We start from the raw sequence: 21,994 nt of genomic DNA on the forward strand, positions 1-21,994 counted from the left end.
CCGGCTCAGTCGCTGTGATTTATATAAGTTATTACAGCCCATTACAGAACAAAAACAGGACAAAAACAGATGCCGGGCCAAACAATGGGACCACGGCGGCGAGCGCTGGGGTGCGGACGGGTGAAGTCCAGCACACGCCTGAGCCGCCACTCACCGCACATTGTCTTTAATCTAATTCTACACATGGTTTCGTTTCAATCTGAATCAAAAGCTCTCATGTTAACAAACCATAACAGATCTCCCTTAATCCGCCTGGCAACAAAAGATGGATGCAAGAGACACTCCGCCTCTCCGTCCCTGAAATCACAGCTCATTTGCATACAAAACACTCGCTGGAGGTGAGGGCATATATTAAAGCCATTATTTTGCGTTGTTCTCATTGAAGGCAAAAGTTTGCATAATTATGTTTAGCATTATGTGGGATGAAGCCTCAGCTATCCAAGAGCTACTCGCTAAATCCTTCCTGTTGCTGCTGGCCATCCATGCTCCTGCAGTCGCTTGATAAAGCGCGACGAGACAAACGGCGACATGTCTCCCGCAGTAACCAAGCGGAAGACGCCACCGCTTCAAAGGCTCCAACGCTCCACTGGTATTATTCATGACCTTCTGAAGTCAGCGTCCCCCATAAAATGATGAGAGGAGCTTCACAGAAAGCCCACAAAAAAGTGAACTTAACGTAATCTAGACAAACGCGGCTTACTACTAAATAAACAGGAGAGAAGAGTGATGTTACTCAGTAAAATAATTAAATGAAACAAGTCACTCTGTGAGGAAGGCCATTATTACTGTGTTTTTTTTTTATTAATAAACAGCCGCACACATTGTGATTGACAGATTGTCAAAGACTTTGCCCAACGATGCCTCAGACACGTGACGCGGGGGGGGGTCTAAAACAATCCCAGTGTGACAGCGGGCGTCAGGAACGTGCGCCGTCTCCAAACCAGCAGGCCAAGAGAATTAGTCAGCGCTAATGTGGCCACTTTCCTAGATCAAAGGCTGGAGAGGCTACGGGACCGGGAGATACGCATCCAACGGCATGTCGGAGCAGAAGGCCCCATTTGCACAATCTTCATACTCCAGCGCTAGCGCTAATGATGGGAACCTGACTTTTACATCTGTTCATGACAGCCACCTCGGGCCAATGTGCAAGTGCTGAATCAAAACATAATTCATTATGTTGATGCGGTGCTCTTTATATTTTTACAACCCACCGCCCCCCCCTCCACACCGACACATGCAGGTCCTCCTCAGGTGAGGTGAAGTTTGCGCTGATCTGTATCTCTGGGATGTGCAGGAACTCACCCGGCCTGACTTGCCGGGCCCTGTTCTGTCAGCGCCTCCGGGGCCTTTACCTCACACCTGTGCTGCACAGGTCTGACGCTAGCCTGAGCGGCGCTTCTCGGATTGGCCCTGCCTCCTGGTGGCTCGGCGGAGTAGCGCGAGCGCGGAGGAACTTCAAACGCAGACGTGAAGGCCTCGGCGGGTGCTTTTATCACGCTGCGCATTAGCCGTGCCCCCCCCCCCGTTCATATATGTGACTGCGCTCCCTCAAAGGTGTGCTCATATCATGCGTGTGCAGCCCCTGTCATCTGCATAGGAGTCCCGCGCACGCACTTACGCGCCAAAAAACACATACACATTAGCATCCTGTCATGGATGTATGAGCGGCAGCTGGGTGTAAATTGCACGCGGGTGTAGCGTAATGAGGACTGATGGCTTATGCCTGCTGTATATTCCAGGAGGGTGTCTTCTGACAGCTTTGGGAGCCGATAAAGTAATAACTAATAATGTGCAGATAGCGGCGCCACTGTGTGACAACTGTGCTGAGAGAGTGTGACTTTGCGTCGGTGTGAGTGAGTGAAACAAGAGAGAGAGAGAGGGAATGAAAACAGAGAGAGATGGAGGGGGCCTGTGCTAAGGGGCTTCCTTTCAAGTTTCAAACAGAACCTCCAGTGATGGTTTCAAACCTAATTCGGCACCTCCAATAAACACGTGGGCAGAAAGAGAATACATAAACTGTTTAACAATCCCCAAAAAAAAGAGAGAGAAAGGAAGAGAAGGCATCCGTACCCATTGCTTTTTTATAATCCGTCAAAACTATAAAAAGAAATTGAAATAAGAAGTGCTAAGATAGGTGTGTAAGAGAAGCACCGGGGACAGAGGAGGCTGCCCCCCCCTCTCTCTCTCTTCCCGCAGAAGTGAGTGATCCTGCTCAGGTTCTTACAACATGGAGACTCCTCCATAAATCATAGCCCCCACTGCAAGAAGACTGAGGAGTGTCTGGCAGTGACAGAAGACTCTATGTGCACAGCACTGTTTGTTTCCTCTTCTTCTCTATCCACTGCAGCTGCACAGGAGTCAAAGCTTCTGACTCCCTGCCAGGAACCTGTGACCCAGCGGAGGGGTGCGGTACACAGAGTCTCCACAGAGCATGTACCGCACAGTCAGGCCGCTCGCAAGTGCGATGTCTAGCGACGATTAGCCTAAATATGTGTGGGAACGGAGGACGAGGCCGAGACATTTTAGTGGGTGCAGATAAATAGAAAAATTCATTGGTGCAATGAAATAGTAAATAGAAAGCTTCATCGGTGCAACAGTGTCGTGTGTTTTCAAAGTTAACATGTGAGTGGTCATAAATGAGTTCTTCGGAATTCACGTATTGAGTACACAGGTACAAAATGGAACTAGATAATAATAACTAAAATATTTCTGTCCATATGAGGTAGAACCAAGTATTCCAGCACTCATCACCCATTTAATTCAAGCTGCCAGGTCTGATTTTGTCCTTGGTGTTAATCTATTTATTTACAGGTCGGTGCTGAACTCTGCAGCTGCACAGTCAACTTTCATCAAGTTTTTGTTGTAGAAGATTAGAAACACGACAAGAGGTGAGGCGAATGACAGAGTGGAAGAAACGGGCTGGGGGCGCCGGAGCAAAGGGCTGCGGTCGTGTTTCAAGAGGTAAACCACAGGTTGGGTCTGGTGCGGCGGCACTGATCTGTCTTTTCCCTCTGTGTGATTGGGTCTCTCATTACGAGCCAGGCTCTGAAACCAGAGCTAGGCCTAATGCCTTGCTGTGTTTAGAGAAGCGCCGAAACCATTTGGCTATAATGGCAACCTTTTCAAAAACAAACCTCTGAAATGAAAGCCGGCCAGACTTGCAAAAACCGACAACCAATTATTTTGAAAAGGAGGCAGGGGAGACATGACCATGAAAAATTGTAAACTGCAGCTGAAAATAAAGCTGGGAGAGCTGTGTGCACCCACCCACTGCCCTCCCGCCCCCCTCCGTGGCTTTTCTTTCCATGCTTGTTCATCTGTGAGTCCATATTTTACTCACCTTCACCCTCCACCATGAGATGTGTCAAAGGGTTAACGCACACACACCAGGCCTTCATTCCTTACTGATGCTGTCACATGATAAGCCGCTCTCCCTGTCACTTATCGGTAATTTACAGCTACTTCTTTTTCCCCTTTTTTTCTTTCTATCTTTCACACTAAATGAGCTTGTTTGCCTGCAGCCATTCCACTGCTGTGGGAGAGAAGCGCGTATTCCTAACTCACAAAGTTTACTGACATCAACAAGTAGGACCTTCCATATGTGTGAACGCACAGATGCACCATGGATGCGTCTCCGTGCCTCAACATGCAGCAAGAAACGCAATGAACCAGCGCAGCTTGTTTCCGTGATAACTATTAAGGATGTTTATGGTGAACGTGCTCGTTCCAACAGCTAAGGCGAGAGCTAACTCAAGGGGTAACTGTGGTTGGGGTCAGGGGTCCCGGATGCTGGGCTACCTTCAGAGCTTCACGCTCTGGGGGACAGGCCATCAAAGAGGGAGGGCCACCCTGTTCCGTGTATCGGCCTGGGCCTGAGGGGCCCCACCAATGACAGCTCCTATGTCACAGCCAGCCCTGTGGAACACCGCTAATGCACCCCCAAGGGCCGGCTGGAAGATAAAACAAATGCACCAGGACACCTGTGTCTGCCGCTGTAATTTGTCTTCGCTCATGTTCAAGGTGTTTTATGAGAGCAAAAGGACAAGGTGAGACACCGAGCAAAACAAGCAAGCCCACGTACTCCCCCGGATATCCTCTCTCCGTGTCTGCACACTGCTCGGGGCGAGCACCCAAATAAGCTTGAGCACCAATAGAGCAGCGTGTGGCATGATGTTCTTCAATCTGAGTGGAGGCTTAAACAAAATAGTAGCAATGAAGCAAAATAATAAGTAAATAAGTCACAAAGTTACTGCACTAAAGCTCTAGCGACTTAGATGCCCAACATCCAGCAGGCAAAAAAATAAAAGCTAAAGTCAAAAAGTTTACTAGAAGTACTTTTCTGTTTGAAAGTGGGTGTGTGCATGTGCGCGTATGGCCGGAGGTGACTGGTGATCCCTGCCTCCTCCTGTATATCTTATGTGGGGGTATTAGCGAGGGTCCCTCCCAGAGGCAGTGACTACACAGGCTCTTCTGAGAAGGCGCTCATCAACGCCACTGCTTTCAAAGGCAGCTTTAGCCAGTGCCATTCAGAGCAATCAGCCCAGTCAGGGTCTGCCCATCCAGCCCAAATCCCTTCATGGCTATCAGGAGAACTCTGAGCCGGGCCCTGCTGGGGGCAAGGCAGGGATGGGGGTGGGATTTGCTCATAAGGGATTGTGAAAAGGCCGTGACACACGCTTATTCATGCCCCAGTAACCCCTAACAAAATATATATATACTCTTCATGAAATAAATAATTAAAAAGATAGGAGTTAAGCGATACCCTGCTTCAGAAGTAATGAAGCCCATCTTGAGTACTGCACATATTTATGTACACAGGCGTGTACACAAATGAGCACCCATACACACACGCATGCAGCCGGGCTCCTATCTGCCATGGTGGATGACTCAACCCGCTACATTATTCAGATTGCCCAGGACATCGCTTTGGTGTTGGGAGAAGGATGGCATGGCACAGGATAAGTGGCAAAGGAGAGAAGGGCCAGCAAAGCCTGTGTTTGCATCAAACAGACCTAACGCAGCTCTAAGGATGTGGGTGTACGGTACATGAGAGGCCAGTAGGACACCAGGCAACCACCAGTAAATGACTGATGAATATATCATATATACACTTAGCATAACATAATGTTTGCTACTGACTGCACAGCTGTAATAAGGTCCCAGCTGTCAGGTGTTTTATAATCTTTGATGGGTACACAGAAAAACTGCAAGGCTCCGAGTTTCGCAGTACATTGGCTCCGGTTGTGTGTCTGTGGTGGGGCTTCACGGGGAATAACGCAGGGCAGGATTTACCCAGGAGAAACAACAAAAGAGGCCTCAGACGCGCAGTACTGTATGTCAGAGTGGCCTCATATCTCTGCGGTGGGAGCGAGGAGGCTACAGAGAGCCATGAAGGGTCAGCCAATTTTAGAGAGCGCCTTGTTTTCTATCTGCATCCAAATCCAGCAGTTGTCTTTGGGCTGCAGCCGTGAACAACACAACAGAAGCTTCTCTGAAGAAACACTGAGCCAATCAAAGCAGGGATCGGGAGCTAGAAGCAGCAAGTATGAGCCGATTATTTGAGGTTTTCTCGTCGCAAACAAGCTCATTTACGTTTCAAGCTTAAATGTTTATGACAATGTCTTAAAAATTACATTGCACACTTTGATTACAATGAACCCAAACACGTATGAAACAAATGGAGACTCAAACTGATGCAGCACATCTGAGATTCAGTTTTTTAAAATCAAAACTGAGCTGTTTGACTGATGGAATTATGAACATAACTAGGGATATTAAGCATTTAAATAAAGCTACAGTATAAATACGTATACAACAGTGTTGCCAAGAATAAATATTAAAGTTGAACTTGGTTTGTTGTCCTCAGACTGTGTGGTTGTTTAGCCAGAAAAATGCCTGACACAGTAAACAATCATCCCCAACGCTGCTGTGACCTGATAGATTGTGGTGAAGATGGGGGTCTTGGGTGGGTTAGACCATGGATGCCTACCGCAATTAGCCACAGCTTTCCAGGGTTGATCCACCAGTATGGAACCAAGGCCCAGGACTCATCCTGCATCTGTCAGCCCACAACTCTCAGCCCAATTACCCCAGCAACTGTGCTCCTCCTCTGAGCCCTGCTAATCTGTGGAGGCTGTAGTTCTGCCATCGGCTCCACTCTGTCACTGCGAGGGGGGGGGAGGCGCAGCGCTGTACCACGTGCGCCCTATGAATCATAAGGCATAAACATAGCAAAAGAACAGAGGACGTCTTGACCTGAAACAGGATGAGCGACAAGGAAAAGGGCACAGACAGGAAGGTTATTGGCCCAAACTTTGAAAACAACTACTGTATCTGCAGAGGAGTCTAAGGAGGGCTCCAAACCTGCCGACAAAGAGCTTAAAGAATTGGTGCTTTCAAGCGCAGGACAGTTGACTGTGGGGATATTAGGAAGGCAAAGGGCCTATTGAATGTGGAGCTATCTTGCCTTGGCACTTAATCAAAGGGATTAAGGCTTGGGAAGCCAAGCCCACAGGTTATCTTCCAGGAAGCATACCAAGTAGTAATCAAAAACACCAAAGTTCAAAGCAGCTCAATTTTCCTATATTAGAAGTGTTTTGGTCAGCGCCCTCAAGCTTGATTCTAGGTAAAAGAAATGCTAGTAATGTTTGTGCTTCATGCATGTGGCCAGTGGCCAGTGAGCTGGTTCTTGGAGTCAGGTGAAGACCTGAGCCCAACAGACTCACTGGACTCTCATCAATCAATCCTAGACCTTGCCTCCGTCCCTAGGAAATCTGATCTAACCTGTCCCACAGCCACAAAGGTGAAAAAGTGTATTTGTGACAATTAACCTGAAGACTCGAGGACAGCTGTCCGTGGGGGACAGTGTTGTCTATTAGATTAGCATGTTTACCGCAGCCTTACTAGAGATTCCAGGAGTGAGGGAAATGAAAGCAGGAGTCACTAAATGCCTCAAAGCTCTTACTTTGTTCGATACCGCTGCCCAGTAGCAGCCGGGAAGCAGGATCAGCCTCCTCCATGACTGTGGCCATGCTGTTCACACGTGTTGTGTCTAAGTAATCAGTGTGATGTGTTAGGCAGGCGTTTCTTTGACATTTCTAATTGGGTGAACACGAGGTCGAGTGAGCTTCGAGTCGGGAGTTTGAAAGCGAACGCATGTGACAAATGTTATGATTCCTTTGCTCCTCTTTTGCAGTTTGAGAACAATGCAAACAAAAACCCAAAGATGGCAAAATGGTTGTTCTTAGGTTTAACAGTACTGGGGACAATATACTGTCGTATGAACACACATTTCTATGATGGCATATGGAAAACTGCCACTGTGTGATGTCAAACAACTTTCCTTCAGTCCTTTATAAATCTTGAGTTATATACAATAAAAACCTGAGGGAGCCACCTCATCTGAGCCTGACATGAGTGAGTCCCAAATTGACTGAAACATACACATCTTGGATTGCCGGGCCCGAATATAAACATGGGTCCAGTATTTCTTCCAGGCCTCGGCTATAGCTTTAATGTACAACAGCTTCTTCCTATGAAAAAGACATTTACTTGTTGTAACCCACTGAAGCCCTGTTATGATGGAATCAGCCCGGTCACATATTCAGCATGTTCATTACCAGAACGCCTAACCTGCCAGGACCCTGGTATGGTTTCAATAGATAGAACCCATCTGTCTGATGTTAGGAACATGGGAAACAGATGGGCCTTTAATTGTATTTTGGGCCAAATTGCAAAATAGCTACTTGGGAAAGGAGCTAAAATAACATACAAACAACAGCAACTATGATAACAACTGTGTCTAGAATGAAATGAGTACAGTAAGAGATCAAAAACACGCAGCCTACAAATGCAGCTGTGCTCTTTGAAAGGCCACCCCTCCTAACGTTACTGGCCCAGTATTGATTTACTCTACAATTTCGTGTTTTCCTCCTCACGCCAGCACCACGGTCTCTGATGAGCAGGAGGTCGGGCAAATAGCACTCATCATCAGTTTTTTTCCAAAACATTAAAGATTGATACCTTTCTCCTCCTCGGACAGAAGAATATTTTAGGAAGGATTGAAATTGGTATTTGAAGAAAGCAACACTCAAACTGAAAGCAGACGCACACACCCCAGAGTTACTTTAATAATCCATAATGGGAAAATGTTGCAGAGCACTTGTGCCATGGAAAATCTGCACGTTATAAAACAGTCAACTTTTACCTATCACATGCTTCAAATACAGTCGCGCGGTTATGAGAATTGCAGCACTTTGAACGCTGACCAGCTGTGACAGGAAAATTGGACAATAGTTACCAAAACCATACAAAAACACCTTTTCTTTCTTATTTTCAACCAACTTGAAACAGCACTAATACAAGAGACGGTGCCTTTTTCCTCCCGCTGCCAGCAGTGCAGTGTATCTCAAATGCCTCTCTTTCCTAAACCCCGCAATTTTCAGTCATGGACGAAAGAGAAGAAACAGATAAACAGACTTCTTTTTTTTTGTATTTCAGTCCAAATCACATCAAGGTATAAACAGTGAGCCCAGAGCACATCTCCTATTCTTTTTCAAAGTAAGTCCTGCTGTTCCATTTCAAATACCTCGGGGTTATGGGTCATAATGCTGCTTTCTAGCTTCTGAACACGTTTATTCAGGCATCCTACTGTAAATAGGGGGAGATTCAACATCAAATATCTCTATTCCCCATGCTGGCCCTTTTGTCTGTTTCGAGTGGATGTGTGCTTTTGGCTAACAAAGTAATGGTTTCTCCTCATCTCTTACCAGACTCTGAATACCAAGTGGCAAAAATAATTGAGGCGTGTGCTGAATAAAGTCCTCTTCAGTGTCATAATACACTAAGCGAGGCCTGAATCACCACAATGCAACACTAAGTATGAAATCAATCCACGAGGCAAAATAACCAAAACTCAAAGACAACATGAAGTCAATATATGTCACAAAATTAAAATTGTGTTAGCTGCCAGGCCATTACAGTGGTAATAAATGTGTTGTAAAGCTCCTACAAGCCCTTGAGGCCATTAAGGGTTGAGCCATAGAGTTGTTTATGAGACTGTTTATTACAGACTAGGCTTATTATCATTTACTGCATAAAGGTGGCTAAAACAATCTCTATAAATAGCAGATGCACTAATACCAATCCGAAGCAAGCGGGGCTGATACAAAACAGAAATTCTGTATGTGAACTGTGACAAATGCATCCAGTGGCGAGGTGAGGAAATAAAAGGAAGAGGAGGAGGCCTCATATTGTCTCCATCCGCCACATACGTCCCGTCCACTGGCGAGCTGACAGGCAGGGACACAATATGTTGACCCGGGGGCCTGTTAGAGACCTGCAAGTGGATAAATATAGAGCAGAGGGAGGCCATAGGTGTCTTAAATGACATATCTAATGACGCCCATCCTCTGCAGTCTGTTTCCCCGGTCCAGAAGAAGCCAGAAGTGCCGGGCGACGGCACAGGCGCAGCTCTAACTGTTTATTCTTTAAAGCAGCAACAACCGCGGCCTTTTATTCCGCCTTTCACGTGACGCGGGCAACACCCTTCCATCCGACTCCAGCAGCAGCGCACAACATAAATATAAACAGCCCTATCCCTCATTTGGATTTGCAGTGAATGGGGGAGACTCCTATTAAGCCTTTGCAGCTGTGTGTGTTCCATTTGCATATGAGAAAACAGTTTCAAAAGGCTTGTCTATAATGCATAAAAGCCTTTTAGGTTGTGTTTACTGCAACACTCTATTCCTCCCACTGACATTCCATGCACGGGTTTGCATCATTTTGTGAGACATGCCAGTTTTGAATTATTCAGTCACTCATCTCTGCCATAGCACCGCATTTAACAAACACATATGCACATTCTCATATAAAAAGAGCGACTGGCCTACAAGGATACAACAACGGCACCTCAGCCGGTCCCTTTGGAGAGGTGAGAATCCTATTACCTCGCCGTCAGAACCTGTCTGACGCCTTTTGCTTATGCCAGGCCGCCTTTGTTGGAGGGGAGCACGACGTGCACCGCCGGTCCATTTAGAGGCTGTCTCTTCTGTGTACTCTAATGGGCCGCGGGCCCTCGGCATCGCGCGCGAAAGAAAACACAGTTCGCTTCCCCTTCACAAGTGCACAAAACAAGCACCTACGCCGCACCGGGCCCATGCATAATTCACTCTCAGTGATGTGTGTCTTAAACGCTGCTGAAATATATATGGCGGCATATGCAAATGTGGCTGTGCTCTCACATGCCGTAGTTGCTAAACAGACAACAAGAGCGTAGCATGCCACACAGACGGGCCTTTCTGGACGAGAGGTTTCAGCTTTGCATACAGACCCGTACTGCATGTGGGCAACTACATGCGCATTAAACAGAAAGAATAGTAGATAACAAGGCATTTTCAAGCTAGAAGCTACTAGAGCTAAAATGACAGGTCTGTGGAAAATATCAATTTTCCCTGTCCAGAAACACACGCCTATTTGTGTGTACATCAGTGAAAGGCCAGTCGTACAGTCCAGAGATGTACGACCCTGTTATCTGGACAGAAGGTCAAAAATGCCACAACACAGACTGAAACAGATTCCATCCTTAGTCAGAGAGAAGGAAACAAGGTCGTTATGTGTGAACCGTGTTTTATAATCATCACCGTCCTGTGATCTTTTAGAAAACATGCTCATGAGGGCAGTGGAGGAGGCAGACTGGCGGTGTCAGCTTTTATAAATGAGGGAGGAAATATCTTTATCCCAGGTTTGTACACCCCCACCACTCCTTGCCGTTCCCTCCCTCTGTGTGTGTGTGTGTGCGCGCATTGATGTGTGTGTACACGGTTTGGACCAGACACTGGCTCAGTCCGATTCCCAGCAGCATGTCTTTAACAGGGCCTTCCCGCCACGCTGCCAGCCTGTCCCCCCCCCCCCCCCCCCTGACGGGACAACAGCCCAGCTGACGCCCCCAGCAGCCTTGCCAACACAACCCACAGCTCCGACCCACAATCTGCTTCTTTCCTGGTGAAGGGAGGCTGGGAAGTGATTAAAAGAAGTGAGAGAGCAGGCAATAATATAATAATAATATAATATATTTGAAATTACACACATTGTGCAAGATTTGTAACCTTGGGATACTTTGGGTCAAGACACTGGATTCATCCTGGTTGATCTTTTGGTCTATAACAGGGCTAATACAGACACACACACACACACACACACACACACACACACACACACACACACACACACACACACACACACACACACACACACACACACACACACACACACACACACACACACACACACACACACACGACATATTAGGACAACCACGATCACAGAACTGGATTTGGCTCTTTTTCAGGAAACCTATGCAGAACAACAGGATGTCATGAGTAAACCTTGTGTAAACCAACAGTTCAAGTGATTGAACCTGAGCTAGCCAGGTCTAAAAACGCACAGACACTGAGGTCACAGCAGATAAAACAATGGCTGCCCTTGGGGAAATTATAGTAGTTATAGGAATAATAGTAAACAAAAAATAAGAATAAAATTACTAAACTAAAATCACTAAAAACAACAAAATGACTAATAAAAAGTAAGTTGCTAGTATCTTGAATGAAGGTAATATGTGATTAGTGTTCCTATAAATGTATTTATACACCTTTAAAGTACTTCTTACACCCTACAGTGAAGCTACACATGCAAGCACCAATCACAGCTTGGACGCACAATTTTAATAGATCACACCCATTTTCCATGCGTATTCTAAGCAGCAACGGATTCAAAGCTGAAGTCCATACCTTCTGTTGTGCCATTAAATATATATAGTGAATCTGGCCCTCGATGCACACGTGCGGCTGCCAGGGCTGTGGTGTCGCTGGTGTTCACTGGTGTTGAACAGTGTGTTAACAGGATGTGTAATGCGGTGTGCCGGTCCTGTGCAGTAGCCAGGGCAGGGCGGCGGCAGCACTGCAGGCTACAGCATAGCGGTTATCATGAAGCAGTTATGTCGCTGCTCTGCTGGGCCGGTCTAATTACAGGAGAACAGCGTGCACCAGTCTGGGCCTCCAAATGGCACCATATGTTTTCCCAGACTAGCCGGCTGAATAAATGGCATTTACACATTCAGGATGCACTGCGCTCCGTGTCTGGGAATCAGTCACACACGCTCACATAAAACCATTCACAACCTCTAAACACCCTGCCACCCACCTCTGCCATATAAAACCCTGCTGAGGGTGATTTACCCTGCTCACCCCACCATGTATCCTCACCGAGCTTCCTCTTCAGTTTAACCATTTACACATCCTTTTGTGGGCTGTTCTGTGCGCGCAGACTCACACCGACTGTAAAAGCGTAGTTAACTAAAGTGGTTTCGGTTAATCAGAAACGTTCTTGGAGGCCAGCGACGGTGTCGGGGCGTAGTCGCGTCCATCGATGACACGCGGTGAGCGCTGTGGCTAACTACTCGCCAAAGATCATGGCAGGTACTGTACAAACAGGTGAGTCAGTGACGTGGGACACAAGCGTGGAAATGATCTCTCTGGCTGTCGTCCATATGCAGCGAACAAACAGAAACGCCTTTGTTTCAATAATTGTAATGCCCTAAGAGAAACTCTATCTATGGTGGCGCAATAATACAATTTAATAAGGTTCTGATACAAGTTAATGTTGATGTTGTTTCACTTGGCTTTGATTGGAGGACGGATTATTTCCCCACCAACATTCTGGCAAAACTGCCAGCGCAGCATCGCTGATAACAAGAACATAACTCTTTGTGGTTGCAAAAAGCTGACAATATTTGTATCATGACCTCCTTTTTTTCGGGGGGGGGGGGGGGCGCACCCTGTATCACTGCGCGATAGACCGCATCATCACACATCATCGGTTTGTTAATGAGAACAGCCTCGGCAGAAGTGGTCGCAGATGCCTATCGAGAGCAGAAAACAAAAAGAGAATGTAAGTAAATACGGGCTGTAATTAGTATGACAAGGTTGAAAAAACAGATAACACACCGCGGCAGCCAGAAGGCCTCGTCTCACGCACGCACGCGCGCGCGCACCTGCCCGCGCACGGCTCGCACACGCCGGCCCGGGCGCCACGTAAACACCCGCGCTGGGAACAAATCGAATGTTTTAATCAGCCTGCTACAGCGCATAATGAGGATCCACTAAGCCCCGGCTATCTGCCGCCATCGGCCACTTACTGGTGCCTTCAAAGAGCTGATTTTTCGCTTCTCCTACAACCAGCTTAACAGAGCGGCTATCAAGAGCGAACACAGGCCCTGCATGCGCAATAAAGCCTGGAAAGTGTAAGTAATGTTTCAGCGAGTGATATATATGTGCAGTACAGCGAAGACACAATTAGGTGCAAAGTAACAAGTTAGTGGAGCCTATAGGGAGGTGTGGGAGCTGAATGCACCGCTGTTAACACTGCTCTTTACACGGAGGAAATATTCAGCGAGGTGGTTTAAGGTCCTGCTTGGAATTCTCATCAAAATGCATGATATGCGGTGCCCCGGCCCCATAAATCCATGCACCAGGCTGACATTCCCTGCAAAGCACCTAGACTAACAGACACTGTGTCAGATTCAGCCCGGGCGCACACGCTTTGCGCTGCAGCGCCGCGTGCACCTGGTCCAGCCACACCTGCCTCATAGCACGGGGCCCTCGCATGAATCAGTCACGTCGGGTACAGCCAGACTAGTTCCCACAGAGTTGCAGGTATTTCGAAATTCTTCCGTCCAGGTGTGTGTGTGTGTGTGTGTGTGTGTGTGTGTGTGTGTGTGTGTTTGTGTGTGTGTGTGTGTGTGTGTGTGTGCGTGTGTCAGACGCACAGAACGTGTGCAGGTGGGTCTCCCGGTGCACTTCCTGGCCTCCTGGCCCAGCACTGACCCCTGTGAGGGGGACTCACGTCTCCAGCCCTCCAGCTGGAGAAGCGATGACCTGAGGAGGAGCTCCACTTGGAGTCCTCCTGTCCTTGTCGCCGCTCTTTCCTGCCTGCTGTGTGCAGCCTGACATCCCACTGGATCAGCCTGTGCCCTCCTAATGATTTCACCTGAAACTATCTACTCCTCTACCTTGATATTTTCAAACAAACACTCGTTTGCATTCATAAAATCAATTAAGTACCAGTTAATATTACAGTGTGGCCGTCCCGCCCTCAGCGGAGGCCGCCGCCACGCGCGTCGGCCCTAGAAGAAGCGAACGCGCGCCTTTGTAGCGACGTCCAGTACCGGCTGCTGCAAAATAAATGACGTTGTTAGCTGCAGTCTCGCAGGTGAAATGCGCCGCTGCTACAATTATTCTAACGCCAGCAGGCCAGAATGCCAGCGCTTCCAAATGCTGCTGTCAACCCGGGGGTTTAATTAGTTTGGCACGTGCGCCACTTATAATCACCTGCCATTACCAGTTCTGGCCGCATCTGCTTACGCGTCTGTCAGCGCGGGGCAGGCCGGGCGCTGTACAGTGGGTGTGCATAGGTCGCGGCTGTGCTGAACAGTGGCTTGGTGACTGTATATTTTGGCAACACAACGCATGCCCCGACCAACATGACTTCTAGACACGCCGGCGCCACTTCTCTTTATTATATATGTATTTACACATATACACAAAAGCGAATCAAACACAGGCGTCGCCTTTTGGAGTGTGTAACAACAACGTTAGTCAAAGTAGGCGCGTGCTGCAGCCGGGGCAACTGCATCAGGGGTGCGGCTGCATCAGCAGTCCATCTGTACAGATGCATTGTGAAAACAGAGGGGGAGTGGGGCTTCCTAGTGTCAAACTGCATTGTGAGTAGAGCTACACCTCGGGCTGAATACATCACATTGTGATTTCATGAGAGCTGGAAGAGGAGGAAGACGGGAGGAAGAAAAGAAACTTCAGGGCGGCTAGCGAAGCTCAGCCCAAAACAGGAGAAATGGAAGTTAAAAGTGAACCGCTCACTCCCCCTGGCGTAGCGCAGGCTACCTCTAGGGCTGGAGGAGGAGGAGGAGGAGGAGGAGGAGGAGGAGGAGAAGAGGAGCCCGTGGCTCCCACAGTCATGTGACCACAGAGCTCAGTGACTGTAGGATGGACCTCAGGCTGTGTGTTTAGCTACCAGGTCATGTGCTCCAGTGTGTGCGTGTCCGTACAGTACGTGCACGCGAGTGTGGATCGCAAAAGCGCGACTCCGTTTTCCAGATCCGCCGACGTTTCCCACAATACAATAGCTCGGACTGTCCCTATTATTCCCAGAAAGTTCCCATTTAGCTCGAAACCAGAGCTTCAATATTGTGCCGCCTCAAAAACATCTGTCGGGGACTTGTGTGGCTACACTAATTACAAATATCTGCAGTAATCCGGTGCTGATAAGAGAGTCATTACTCCACCAGACATTTATCACTATGGGATTGATGACCCATTTCAGACGCAGCCTTTGTATGGGGAAGTGAAATCGCTGATATCCCTTTATCCTACATCGCCGCTGAAGCCATCCATTCGTCAGGAGGCAAGCTAGTTAGAACTGTAATTAACATCTATAGACTTTGGCCCTAATAGAATTTTTGCAGGAAACTGGAGATTGACACACGAGGGGGTGGGGGGTGGGGGTGTACTGTGTTTACTTGGACTGGTTTTGTGTTGGGAAGAACACCACACAACTGTCCAAAAGGTGCATCAGATGATCCAAGTGCAGACGTTTGTAATGTGCAAATAAGTGAATGTTGTAACAGATATACACACACACACACATACGCTGCTGCAGTGCAACAATCCATCACGGACACAAATGCAGATTCACAGGTCAAACATGAAATCTCTTCCTCTCCGCTTCTTCTTCTCCCACCTCCATTCATTCCCAAAGCACACGTCCGCACGCACAGGCGCGCGCCGCGGAGCAGCAGATGATCACAGTAGGCGAGGAGCAAAGGTCCGGCCACCTGCTGGCCACGTCCCATCTCTGAAGCAGTAATGAACATGGACAGCTTGGGGACCGCCCTGCGAGCCCCCCCCCCCCTCTGCCTCCCTGCTTCAGGGCAGAGCTGGGGGCCCCGGGGTGACAGCGACGCCAGAGATGTTCCACACACTGACAGGCAGGTCTTACCTGGCCAACCCGCAGCATCACACACACACACACACACACACACACACACACACACACACACACACACACACACACACACACACACACACACACACACACACACACACGCATTACACATGTGCGTACTTTAACTGTTCATGTATTCATTTGCCTATGCATATAACTAAAGAGGACATGTACACACACACACACACACACACACACACACACACACACGCTGACCTGGTGTAATTCCTCCAGCACACGGCTGGTGACAGGAGCAGCTGCGGCCGTTACGGCAGACAGATGAAATTTTCATAACTATCTCCTCCAACTTCCATCCTCACCTTCAGGATAATTTATGACCTGCCTGCCAGCCTTGAAGAGACAATATGCTTGCAACGAAATGAAGTGTTCCAGCGGTGTAGGATATAATTAACAGAGGAGGGGAGAAAGATGAGTGGGAGGGGGAGGCTCAGGTGTGGCGGGGGGGTGCATGCATGTACGTGCATGTGTGTCTGAGCGTCATACACATGGCTTGGATTCGCCAACGACTGCAGTGACGTTAACACGCGGCGGTCGCGGGTCGAAAGCGATGTTGAAACGAGCGAACGGGACTGAGGTGAAGTCGTTTTCGGCGAGCACGGCCTCCACGGATCCAGTCGACTACACCACTCTCATGGTGTTTGTCTCATGTCTGCTACACATCATCGCCCAATCATGCTCTATCAGCTCTCTGGGATGTTGGGTTTAACCAGAAAGAATGTCCTGGTTTTCCCGAGTACCAGTAAAACAGGCCCGAACCCATTCCCTCCCCGCTCCTCATTACCACATTGTCTTTTCCAAAAACAAACCTTGTTTCCATATTAAAAAAAGGAGCATTTAACGATCTTTAACAGTCCCCGAACAAGTGAGCTAAAACATGTGTGGGACGTTTAATGACATTTTCACCTCGCCTTCCTTCAATTCTGTGCCACTTTTCATTTTCAGGCCTTTGCTGCGGGACGCGTAATTAGAAATTAACTCTTTCCATTTAAACCCGTGAGCGATTTAATGCAGTTGTGACTCAGTCAAGGACATGCAAAGACATTTAACAGAGAGCGCCATGCACATTCTTTCCAGTTGCGAACCGTCCGTTCCCACACGTAACCACAGCATGAGAGAAAGCATGTACCTCAACAGCTCTAATTACTGACTTCGGGGACAAGGCAAGATAGAAATAAGGGCATATTTACATGAGGAGAACTTGTTTGTACAGTAAGTATAAGGTAAAAAACAAATGTCATCATCCGTCATCTTGTTCAAAGCAAATTCTTCCAAGATGTTCTTTCCAGCCTGGGAGCCGGACGAACGCAGCGGCGACGGCCGCTGCGGAGTCGCCGCTGAGGTCAGGACGTGTCATGCACAGCTCGCTGATTGTTAAAAATGGGCCGGTGCGCGAGAGAATAATTCATAATTTAGCGTCGGGCACCGGTCCGGTCCAGGAGCGGTCCCTCCGCACGCATGCATGCACGCAGCCGGTCGGAGGGACCGCACAGACATGTTTCAGATAAAGCCAGACAAATTAGATTACAGCGTCGTAGGCTAACCACTGCGCTTGCGCTAATTACAGAGTGAGGCCGCGATGAAAGAGACAGATGACATGTCCCTATTTGTTTTCTCCTCCGATGCCTTGAACCGTGTAAACACAGCGACGCAGACGACGGCAGATGTGGGCGGCACGAAGACAAAGGCACGCGGACAAAAGACAGAGGAGATCATTGTGGGCTCGGAGTTCCGCCCACCACACACACACACACACACACACACACACACACACACACACACACACACACACACACACACACACACACACACACACACACACACACACACAGGTGTTCGCCTGCCATCGCAGTGAACAAACCCCCCGAGGAAACGGCAACAAGAGCGCAGCCCGCAGAACTTTTAGCTGCCAACCGGCGCCAAGGAAAACAAACTTTCTAGTTCTATCTGCTCTGCTTGCAAAACACGCTGCTGGTGTTGCGGGTCAGCGCGGCGGCAAATGTGCGGCGCGGCGGCTGCTCTGATTAACCCGTCACCTCAACTCGCAGCGTGCGTCCCACAGACTGACCTTCTGCCAACCAGGACGCAGTCCACTTGATGATTACCCAAAACTACCGCTGCCGTCCTGCAAAGCTCGTCATGAGCGAGTGGACTTTAATGGCCGATTCTGGACAGCGCAACTCTGAAGCTTCATTCACTTGTGAAATGACAGCCATGGTGTGAACCCAGCTTGCTGCTGAGTGGGCTGCATAAAGCATGATGGCAGCCCCTGCAGTGGAGCTAAAGCTTTAAGGAGCTCCACGGACACATCAGACAAGGCTGTACTTTGTCCATCAGTATTGTGGACATGACACGGGCAGCCTTTTCATCTGGCATTCTGGATGGGGTCTCTCCATTGTCTCCCGACTCCGCGTCCCATCCCAGTGCAGGGTCTGTCACGGACAACACAAAAGAAATGTCACCACTCCTGGAATTAAGTGTCAGCCTATGAAGGTCTCCGTCTTCCTTTACTGTGGCTCTATGCGGCTCCACAGGAGGACGACTGGTAATGGACAACGGCGCTAGGGTCGTCCCCGGCCGGGCGGGGAAGGGTCTCCCTGCTGACCCTTGGGTTTGATGACAGACCGGGCCCTTTGTGGCGCCGTGCCCTGTCCAGGTGAGGACAAGAGACGATGACAATGCCAGGAAACATAAAGCCCTGGGAGGTTGGAAGACAGCCCTCTGGGGTCACGGGTCCAGCTGGACAGCTGAGTGATGAGTGCAGCTGTAGACATGTGGAGTTCCTCCTCTGGCCTTTAGCCCTGGCCGCCATGTCAGCTGACGTTGCCTTTGTGCGTGGATAAAGACCTCACCAGCTCTCGACAACCCAAGGAAAAGCAATAAACACGGGAAAAGATGTAGCACGTCACAGCTTGCGAGCGTATCGCTGCTGTAGATGCATGAGTGCAGCTCAACTAGCTGTCTTTTCAAATTTGACTTTTAGTAGCAGGCGTGTTTGCACCAAGGAAGAGCAGAACTGTGACAAAGGAGCATTTAAACTGCACTATGACCTAAGCCAATCAAACAATGAGCATCTAAATGCCTCCGAACCGCAGACATTCACACACTGTGAGCCGTCCAACCGCTTCCAGGGTCAAAGGTCAGCGGCTGCCTACTCCTCTGCCGGCCCACACTGGGACAGTGCAGAATAGCTTTGCCAAGTCAGGCACACACCCTCTACCGGGTCATAAACACCTCCGCTTTTTCCTCCAACTCCGTCCTCCTCCACAGAGGTGAGGTGGGCCTGCACTCTGTTAATCTTTCACTGCAGGCCGGCTCGCATTTACACTGGCCCACTGGAGAACAGAGGCAGGCAGTGAAAGAGGGGTAGTTAAGGACAAGAGCGGATAAAAGAGCAGGAAGAAAAAGCCATAGAGAGGGCCAGATGGGCACCTTCACAGTCCATTTATCAAACCCAATGTGGCCTCCCCTCCCCTCCCTGCTGCTCTCATGTCCTAAACCCCCATGTAATTCTGTAATGATTTTCATTATCATATAATGACCTTACAAAGCCTACAGCAGTTTGCACGGTCAGTACAAAACTCACAGCTGTTCCCTTCAGTGTTTACTTGCCAAGTGTGACAAAGCTTTTTTTTTTTTTTTTTTAATTTGTCAGAGCGTTGACCTTTAGGATCCTAGAGGTCAACGTGAGTTCACCTTTTGCAGGAGTTTACAGGAGCGCAACCAAACTGTAATCACGTAGGACCTATTTAACAGGCTCCTGGTGCTGTTGTTGTTATTCATGTTATTCAGGCTCCTTGATGCATTCTGCATTCATTCCAACCACGCGGCTGTTGATGCTTCGACGTACTGTGAACAAAACACGTGACCACCCGACGAACTATTGTGTGTCAGATCTCCTGTTGCATGCTGCAATGCCAGGACCTCATTCTCTAACAGTAGACATTCGCGTTGTGTGAGCATCTACATGTTGTATTCGGCAACCGCTGAATCCCAGTTTGCCTGCATTTGCCACGGATGTGAAACACAACGCATGCATATTCAACACCTACAGTAATAGCCACAGCTCTGACGCCACTGGGATGTTCCATTTCCTATTCTAATTGGCCTGCGCCCTGGAGGCTGCGCTTTCTGTGTGGCACAGTCAAGGGCTCGGCTCCGCTACAGTCACCCACCCGCGTACTGTAATAATCCATCTATTTCCAGGGCGCTCGTGGGGCATTCACCGAAGGGACACGGAGGGCAGCATCTATCAAAGAATTCACCAAGTGCATCAGGAAAACCCAGTTACCAGAAAAGCTCATAAGAATAAAAAAGCTCTCATAACTTTGTTGGCTCAGAGTGAATGAATGCACTGCTTCCGCTAGCAGGGCGAACCCGAGCATCACTCACTCTGAGTGCCTATAAGTCACTTGTAAAGAACCACTGGTCACCAAGTGCAATTCCTCTTTCTTTCCTTCTTGCTAGTGGTAAAAATGTCCCGGAGGCAAAAAAAGTAAGAAAAAAAAAAAAAAAAAAAAGAGAGTCGGGCCGGCACTGCAGCGCTCAGCGCTGCTTTAACCGCTGTTTAAGAAACAAAAGTCGGGGAGAAACTCAATCAATCAGTGCTGGTTGTTTATGTTTATGCGCCTCTAGCAACAGTCATCAATCACGTTTTTTCCACTTTTTCATCCTTTAGCAGGCAGTTTGTGCTAAATGGAAACCATAGAAACAAAATGGAAGTATCATGATAAAAGCGTGCCTGTTGCATACTGTAAAAAAAAAAAACTAATTAGGAAACCCACTATAAGAAGACCTGGAAAGAGAATTAGCAATTCAACTTATTGTAATATAATAACTGTGCCTTTAACTAATCTGCATAAAGAAATACTGAATTGTTCTTTCTCCAATAGTGAGACAAGCGTTTAGCCTCATCTGACACAAATCACCAAACAGTACCAGGACATCCCACTTAACATTGCACATACCCACGTGTTTAGTTTTGTGTAATTGCTATCTGTTGACAACCACTTGACTCGACGACCTCTGGCTTTTTTGTAAGTGGGGGCAGTGGGGGCCAGGGACAGATATTTAATGTATGTAAAGGGGAGAGGTACGTATCAGGAGCAGCTGGAGTTCAAAACGCTCGCCCTCCACCAAACATAATCTAATCAATCTTTCAGTGCTGATAGAGTAAACGTCTGTCCTGTCTGCCCCGCTGACAAGGACCGAGCACTTCCTGTGCCAGTTGTCAGGTTCTAAGGCTGGACTCATTGTGGGTGGCGGGGGGGCCAGGACGGTGAGGAACAGCGCTGATGTTGGCTTGGGGGTGGGCGGGGTGGGATGGTTCCTAGCTTTTAGCACCTGTAGCTGGAATGCATCAGTGGAAGTCCCTACATCAGGGTTGGAGGGCGACAGGCGTCGACACAGCAAAGCGAGGTGTGTGGAAACAGTGTGTTTACAAGGCTCATCTGGATGGGGAGCGGCCAAGGGTCAACTAGCGGGGACCCCTCAGAACAAAAGGCTGCCATAGAAGGACTCGGGCTGTAGCATGATGAAGATTTCCAGTCGTTTTAGATCTTTAGTCTTTTCCTAGGCTCTGAATCCTATGTTAATGTTATGTGGACATACATTCCCCTCATTAGGTCGAAAAAGCAGAGACACAAATGGGATCTACTGTGCACAATGGCAGTGTTTGTGTGTGTTGGCGCTAGTGCTAATAAGGCGAGAGACTAAGAGAATGAGCAGCTAAAACAACACTGTGTGGAGGACCCTGTTTTATCTGAATGAATGGTCACTAATCCCTGCACACTCTGCGCTTATCTGGAAGGAAGGAAGTGACTGGGCTTATCCAAGACGCATGTGTCGCTGTGATTGCTGTGAAAGCTGCCAGGCCCAAGGGCCACAAACAAAGCCTACGCTG

General features: G+C 48.5%; 1 protein-coding gene across 1 annotated transcript in view; it reads right to left on the reverse strand.

Annotated features, from left to right (window-relative positions):
• Positions 1 to 21,994, reverse strand: part of fto (FTO alpha-ketoglutarate dependent dioxygenase) — a 98,635-nt gene that overhangs the window by 32,735 nt on the left and 43,906 nt on the right. The gene's annotated exons all lie outside the window — the stretch shown is intronic.

Source organism: Betta splendens, chromosome 3 (genome assembly GCF_900634795.4).
Source record: "Betta splendens chromosome 3, fBetSpl5.4, whole genome shotgun sequence".
Taxonomy (NCBI): Eukaryota; Metazoa; Chordata; class Actinopteri; order Anabantiformes; family Osphronemidae; genus Betta; species Betta splendens.